Raw genomic sequence first — 7500 nt, forward strand, 5'->3', positions numbered from 1 at the left:
CGCCAAACTCGCACCTCCAGCGGATGAACGGCGGACGTTTCCCGCACTCGTAAAGTGCAATCCACCCCTATAACTTGCGTTTCATGAAGAGTTATTTCCAATATGCGACATTCCCGCTGTCCGTATACATGAGCCGCGACCTGTACCACTTACGAGCGAGAGACGCGATCGCGTTGCTCACTGTACGGCGTCCGATACCGAGCCATCAGCATGTCGGTCCCCATGCGCGTTGCACTCGCACTCGCAGTCGCAAAAACGTGGGGCAAATATATTACGCGGAAGAGTTATAACAGACCGAGCCCCACTGCATGGGGGGAGTCTTTGTCACTAATGTACACAGATGGAACATTTTGGACTGGAACCAGATTACCCGTACACACGGCGCTGATTAGTAATCAATGCAGAGCCATCAAACTACAGCAAATATACACAACTGTCCGTATACATGCTGAAAGAGTCTGCCCAAAATGGGAACCACACGTCAGCCAGACACTCTGATCACGCACCACTCTCTGCTTCTAACAGGCGCACATACAATATGTAAGCACCAGCATGGAACAACATCCAGTGCATCTTCTCCGCCACATTACACAATCCACACTATCACAACCAGACCAGGAGGTCCGTGCGGAAAATACAATATCCCAGCCTTTCGACATCCACCATTGCGCAGACCAGGCACCAACACCCACACATGTCCTATACAACGGTGCACCCAACATCACAATAGTACCTCCTGTCACAGCGCACAAACAATGACATGAGTCAAAGACACAGGTCTCACACAAGCATAGAATTGGAGCGCCGCCTCTAATAAGCCAAAGGTGCATCCTGACGTGACAAATCTGATCATGTCACAAGCATTCACTTACTATAATCACTATCAACGAACCTGCCGCCCCCGCCCCCCCCCCCCCCTACACCTTTCCGTACAACAACGTGTAACCTAACCTAACCTAACCTAACCTATGTTGTACCTTAACCTAACCTATGTTGTACCTTAACCTAACCTATGTTGTACCTTAACCTAACCTATGTTGTACCTTAACCTAACCTATGTTGTACCTTAACCTAACCTATGTTGTACCTTAACCTAACCTATGTTGTACCTTAACCTAACCCATGTTGTACCTTAACCTAACCCATGTTGTACCTTAACCTAACCCATGTTGTACCTTAACCTAACCCATGTTGTACCTTAACCTAACCCATGTTGTACCTTAACCTAACCCATGTTGTGCCTCAACCTAACCCATGTTGTGCCTCAACCTAACCCATGTTGTGCCTCAACCTAACCCATGTTGTGCCTTAACCTAACCCATGTTGTGCCTCAACCTAACCCATGTTGTGCCTTAACCTAACCCATGTTGTGCCTTAACCTAACCCATGTTGTGCCTTAACCTAACCCATGTTGTGCCTTAACCTAACCCATGTTGTGCCTTAACCTAACCCATGTTGTGCCTTAACCTAACCCATGTTGTGCCTTAACCTAACCCATGTTGTGCCTTAACCTAACCCATGTTGTCGCCTTAACGTAACCCACGTTGTCGCCTAAACCTGCTCTGTAATTGTTATACGACTCGTTCAATTACTGTAGTGTTGCCCACCCGCAACCCTCGCAATATAGTTCGCTACTCGCACTGCCCGCACCCCTGTGTATCGCTTCATGTTAAACACCTTGCAAGTCTTGCTCACTTTCCACATGCTCCTGCTGTACACTGTAATGTGGATGGCAGCAGGACGTACATGCCGCCCCTCCCCACGTCCCCACCTTGCCCCCTGCCTTCGCAAGCTGGTTGGTGAGAAGTTTGCATGTTCAATGCCCTTCGCATGCGACGTACTCAGGCTACGTTGTGGTGCGGCCTGTGTCAACTGTCCGCTGATGTCGTACGCGTGAACCACAATCTGTACTGCACATTCGTCCTTATGTACTGAATGATACATCGTGGCACATGTGTGACCGCACAACGACTGCGCCCAAAAACGGCGGACCATACAGTGCAAATATTGTGCACGCAGCTACGTGTCGTCTCCCTATGAGAGCTGGATTGCAGTGTGGTACGCCATAGAGACGTGTGGGAGGAACGGACGCCGTGGATGGCGATCAGCATGAGCTGTCTGTTGATGTATTCGGACCTAGTCGTCTCTCCTCACACACCGTGATGGCATGGTGCACCGCGTTCCATATCTGCGACATGCTACAGAGGCCGGTTGACAGTCGTTCGAGCAATGGACATCGCATACGTACGGGGGCCACCTTCCACGTATTGTCTAGGCGTGCACATTTTGTTGCGTGTATGTGGGCAGACGTAGTGTGGCGTGACACCTGACACAGGCATGCAATAATCGTTGAAGTTGCAAATGGCGATGGACGCCTGCGTTTTCTGGTGAAGTTACGCAAATGAACAAATGGTAACCTGTTGTGGTGCGGTTGTTCTCGCTAGGGGTGAATCGGTGATGGCGACGATAGGTTGAGGTACTAACCGGTTGTTCCAGCGATACCCACCATGCCGACGAAACTGAACGGCATCTGGGTGTGAAGCGATACGCGGCGGTGGCTGGGTGGGACCGTCCCCGGCCGGTGAGGGGGCGCCTCCCGGCGTGCTGGCCGCGCGGTGCGTGGGCGCACGCGCTACAGCCGGCTGGTGGGGGCGGCCAGTGGCAGGCGCGCCGGCCGACGGACGCGGCAGGCGTCGCAGCTGCGCGCCGGCGCACCCTGCGCGCGGCGCCGTGCGGCCAAAGTAGGTCCTCGCGGGCCCGGTGCGAAGCGCGGTGGACATCTTCAGTGTGCTGGTCCGATTGAGGACTGTGTGCGTTGAGGATGCGCCGCCGCCCGGCGCTCGGCGCCGCGACGCCGTCTGCTGCTCGGTCGCCCCAGCGGTTCTCGCTGGTGGTTTGTATCGCAGCTGTGCGGATGTGTTGGCGCGTGCGCTGTGCTGGGAGAGTTCGCTTCGGCACCCAAGTGGGGCTTTTGTCCTTCTGTGGCGCTGGCGTTGGAGCTGCCGGTCACCGTAGGTGGCGCGTGTTGTCTCCCGCCGGCAATGCCACGACAGCACGCTCCCGGGCCTCTGTCGGCAGCGGCAAGCTCAGTTGGGAGCACGGGTGGTCGCACCGAAAGCGTCTACTCGCCTAACTCCGGGCGATTGCGCCTCTCTCGAACCCGACCAAGTACTTGGGACGGCGCTGCGCGCCGCCGGGACCTGAGAGGGTTTCGAGGTGTATTGTGCAGGGGAGCTCAGCCTCCTCCTGTTTGCAGAATGATTGAGCGGACGCTTGCGTGTTCGCGCGGGCCCCCGGGACACACTCCCGGGCGGCCGGCTGCTCAGCTCTAGTTGACGCAGCTCCCTGGTTGATCCTGCCAGTAGTCATATGCTTGTCTCAAAGATTAAGCCATGCATGTCTCAGTACAAGCCGCATTAAGGTGAAACCGCGAATGGCTCATTAAATCAGTTATGGTTCCTTAGATCGTACCCACGTTACTTGGATAACTGTGGTAATTCTAGAGCTAATACATGCAAACAGAGTCCCGACCAGAGATGGAAGGGACGCTTTTATTAGATCAAAACCAATCGGTCGGCTCGTCCGGTCCGTTTGCCTTGGTGACTCTGAATAACTTTGGGCTGATCGCACGGTCCTCGTACCGGCGACGCATCTTTCAAATGTCTGCCTTATCAACTGTCGATGGTAGGTTCTGCGCCTACCATGGTTGTAACGGGTAACGGGGAATCAGGGTTCGATTCCGGAGAGGGAGCCTGAGAAACGGCTACCACATCCAAGGAAGGCAGCAGGCGCGCAAATTACCCACTCCCGGCACGGGGAGGTAGTGACGAAAAATAACGATACGGGACTCATCCGAGGCCCCGTAATCGGAATGAGTACACTTTAAATCCTTTAACGAGTATCTATTGGAGGGCAAGTCTGGTGCCAGCAGCCGCGGTAATTCCAGCTCCAATAGCGTATATTAAAGTTGTTGCGGTTAAAAAGCTCGTAGTTGGATTTGTGTCCCACGCTGTTGGTTCACCGCCCGTCGGTGTTTAACTGGCATGTATCGTGGGACGTCCTGCCGGTGGGGCGAGCTGAAGGCGTGCGACCGCCTCGTGCGTGCTCGTGCGTCCCGAGGCGGACCCCGTTGAAATCCTACCAGGGTGCTCTTTATTGAGTGTCTCGGTGGGCCGGCACGTTTACTTTGAACAAATTAGAGTGCTTAAAGCAGGCAAGCCCGCCTGAATACTGTGTGCATGGAATAATGGAATAGGACCTCGGTTCTATTTTGTTGGTTTTCGGAACCCGAGGTAATGATTAATAGGGACAGGCGGGGGCATTCGTATTGCGACGTTAGAGGTGAAATTCTTGGATCGTCGCAAGACGAACAGAAGCGAAAGCATTTGCCAAGTATGTTTTCATTAATCAAGAACGAAAGTTAGAGGTTCGAAGGCGATCAGATACCGCCCTAGTTCTAACCATAAACGATGCCAGCCAGCGATCCGCCGCAGTTCCTCCGATGACTCGGCGGGCAGCCTCCGGGAAACCAAAGCTTTTGGGTTCCGGGGGAAGTATGGTTGCAAAGCTGAAACTTAAAGGAATTGACGGAAGGGCACCACCAGGAGTGGAGCCTGCGGCTTAATTTGACTCAACACGGGAAACCTCACCAGGCCCGGACACCGGAAGGATTGACAGATTGATAGCTCTTTCTTGATTCGGTGGGTGGTGGTGCATGGCCGTTCTTAGTTGGTGGAGCGATTTGTCTGGTTAATTCCGATAACGAACGAGACTCTAGCCTGCTAACTAGTCGCGTGACATCCTTCGTGCTGTCAGCGATTACTTTTCTTCTTAGAGGGACAGGCGGCTTCTAGCCGCACGAGATTGAGCAATAACAGGTCTGTGATGCCCTTAGATGTTCTGGGCCGCACGCGCGCTACACTGAAGGAATCAGCGTGTCTTCCTAGGCCGAAAGGTCGGGGTAACCCGCTGAACCTCCTTCGTGCTAGGGATTGGGGCTTGCAATTGTTCCCCATGAACGAGGAATTCCCAGTAAGCGCGAGTCATAAGCTCGCGTTGATTACGTCCCTGCCCTTTGTACACACCGCCCGTCGCTACTACCGATTGAATGATTTAGTGAGGTCTTCGGACTGGTACGCGGCATTGACTCTGTCGTTGCCGATGCTACCGGAAAGATGACCAAACTTGATCATTTAGAGGAAGTAAAAGTCGTAACAAGGTTTCCGTAGGTGAACCTGCGGAAGGATCATTACCGACTAGACTGCATGTCTTTCGATGTGCGTGTCGTGTCGCGCAACACGCTACCTGTACGGCTCGCCGTAGCCGTGCGCCGCGTGCGGAACCACGCGTGCCTCTCAAAACTAGCGGCAATGTTGTGTGGTACGAGCGCTGAAGCGCTGGAGCGGCTGGCCTGCGGCACCTGGCGCCTGGCGCCGGTTTTGAATGACTTTCGCCCGAGTGCCTGTCCGCTCCGGTGTGGAGCCGTACGACGCCCGTCGGCCGTGAGGCCGTTGGACACAGAACGCTGGAACAGGGGCCGCCACACGCCTCACTCCCGCCTATGCGACCGTCTCGAAAGAGACGGCGGAAACTGAGAAAAGATCACCCAGGACGGTGGATCACTCGGCTCGTGGGTCGATGAAGAACGCAGCAAATTGCGCGTCGACATGTGAACTGCAGGACACATGAACATCGACGTTTCGAACGCACATTGCGGTCCATGGATTCCGTTCCCGGGCCACGTCTGGCTGAGGGTCGGCTACGTATACTGAAGCGCGCGGCGTTTGCCCCGCTTCGCAGACCTGGGAGTGTCGCGGCCGCCTGTGGGGCCGGCCGCGTCTCCTCAAACGTGCGATGCGCGCCCGTCGCCTGGCGGTTCGCATACCGGTACTTTCTCGGTAGCGTGCACAGCCGGCTGGCGGTGTGGCGTGCGACACCTCGTACAACGACCTCAGAGCAGGCGAGACTACCCGCTGAATTTAAGCATATTACTAAGCGGAGGAAAAGAAACTAACAAGGATTCCCCCAGTAGCGGCGAGCGAACAGGGAAGAGTCCAGCACCGAACCCCGCAGGCTGCCGCCTGTCGTGGCATGTGGTGTTTGGGAGGGTCCACTACCCCGACGCCTCGCGCCGAGCCCAAGTCCAACTTGAATGAGGCCACGGCCCGTAGAGGGTGCCAGGCCCGTAGCGGCCGGTGCGAGCGTCGGCGGGACCTCTCCTTCGAGTCGGGTTGCTTGAGAGTGCAGCTCCAAGTGGGTGGTAAACTCCATCTGAGACTAAATATGACCACGAGACCGATAGCGAACAAGTACCGTGAGGGAAAGTTGAAAAGAACTTTGAAGAGAGAGTTCAAAAGTACGTGAAACCGTTCTGGGGTAAACGTGAGAAGTCCGAAAGGTCGAACGGGTGAGATTCACGCCCATCCGGCCACTGGCCTCCGCCCTCGGCAGATGGGGCCGGCCGCCCGCGCGGAGCAATCCGCGGCGGGGTCGTGTCCGGTTGCCTTTCCACTCGCCGCGGGGTGGGGCCGTTCCGGTGTGCGGTGGGCCGCACTTCTCCCCTAGTAGGACGTCGCGACCCGCTGGGTGCCGGCCTACGGCCCGGGTGCGCAGCCTGTCCTTCCGCGGGCCTCGGTTCGCGTCTGTTGGGCAGAGCCCCGGTGTCCTGGCTGGCTGCCCGGCGGTATATCTGGAGGAGTCGGTTCGCCCCTTTGGGCGCTCGGGCTCCCGGCAAGCGCGCGCGGTTCTTCCCGGATGACGGACCTACCTGGCCCGGCCCCGGACCCGCGCCGCTGTTGGCTCGGGATGCTCTCGGGCGGAATAATCGCTCCCGTCAGCGGCGCTTCAGCTTTGGACAATTTCACGACCCGTCTTGAAACACGGACCAAGGAGTCTAACATGTGCGCGAGTCATTGGGCTGTACGAAACCTAAAGGCGTAATGAAAGTGAAGGTCTCGCCTTGCGCGGGCCGAGGGAGGATGGGGCTTCCCCGCCCTTCACGGGGCGGCGGCCTCCGCACTCCCGGGGCGTCTCGTCCTCATTGCGAGGTGAGGCGCACCTAGAGCGTACACGTTGGGACCCGAAAGATGGTGAACTATGCCTGGCCAGGACGAAGTCAGGGGAAACCCTGATGGAGGTCCGTAGCGATTCTGACGTGCAAATCGATCGTCGGAGCTGGGTATAGGGGCGAAAGACTAATCGAACCATCTAGTAGCTGGTTCCCTCCGAAGTTTCCCTCAGGATAGCTGGTGCTCGTACGAGTCTCATCCGGTAAAGCGAATGATTAGAGGCCTTGGGGCCGAAACGACCTCAACCTATTCTCAAACTTTAAATGGGTGAGATCTCCGGCTTGCTTGATATGCTGAAGCCGCGAGCAAACGACTCGGATCGGAGTGCCAAGTGGGCCACTTTTGGTAAGCAGAACTGGCGCTGTGGGATGAACCAAACGCCGAGTTAAGGCGCCCGAATCGACGCTCATGGGAAACCATGAAAGGCGTTGGT

At 56.1% G+C, this 7500-nt stretch overlaps 2 non-coding genes and 1 pseudogene across 2 annotated transcripts; all 3 read left to right on the forward strand.

The window, feature by feature from the left end:
• Positions 1-3342: 3342 nt before the first annotated feature.
• On the forward strand, positions 3343-5251 carry LOC124772065. Its single transcript, XR_007013744.1, has one exon. It is a non-coding gene; the product is annotated as a small subunit ribosomal RNA (ribosomal RNA).
• A 351-nt stretch (positions 5252-5602) lies between these two features.
• Positions 5603-5757, forward strand: LOC124771772. Its single transcript, XR_007013486.1, has one exon. It is a non-coding gene; the product is annotated as a 5.8S ribosomal RNA (ribosomal RNA).
• Positions 5758-5945: 188 nt separating this feature from the next.
• The window catches only part of LOC124771580, a 4222-nt pseudogene continuing 2667 nt past the window's right edge, over positions 5946-7500 (forward strand).

This window comes from Schistocerca piceifrons, unplaced genomic scaffold, assembly GCF_021461385.2.
Source record: "Schistocerca piceifrons isolate TAMUIC-IGC-003096 unplaced genomic scaffold, iqSchPice1.1 HiC_scaffold_936, whole genome shotgun sequence".
Classification (NCBI taxonomy): domain Eukaryota; kingdom Metazoa; phylum Arthropoda; class Insecta; order Orthoptera; family Acrididae; genus Schistocerca; species Schistocerca piceifrons.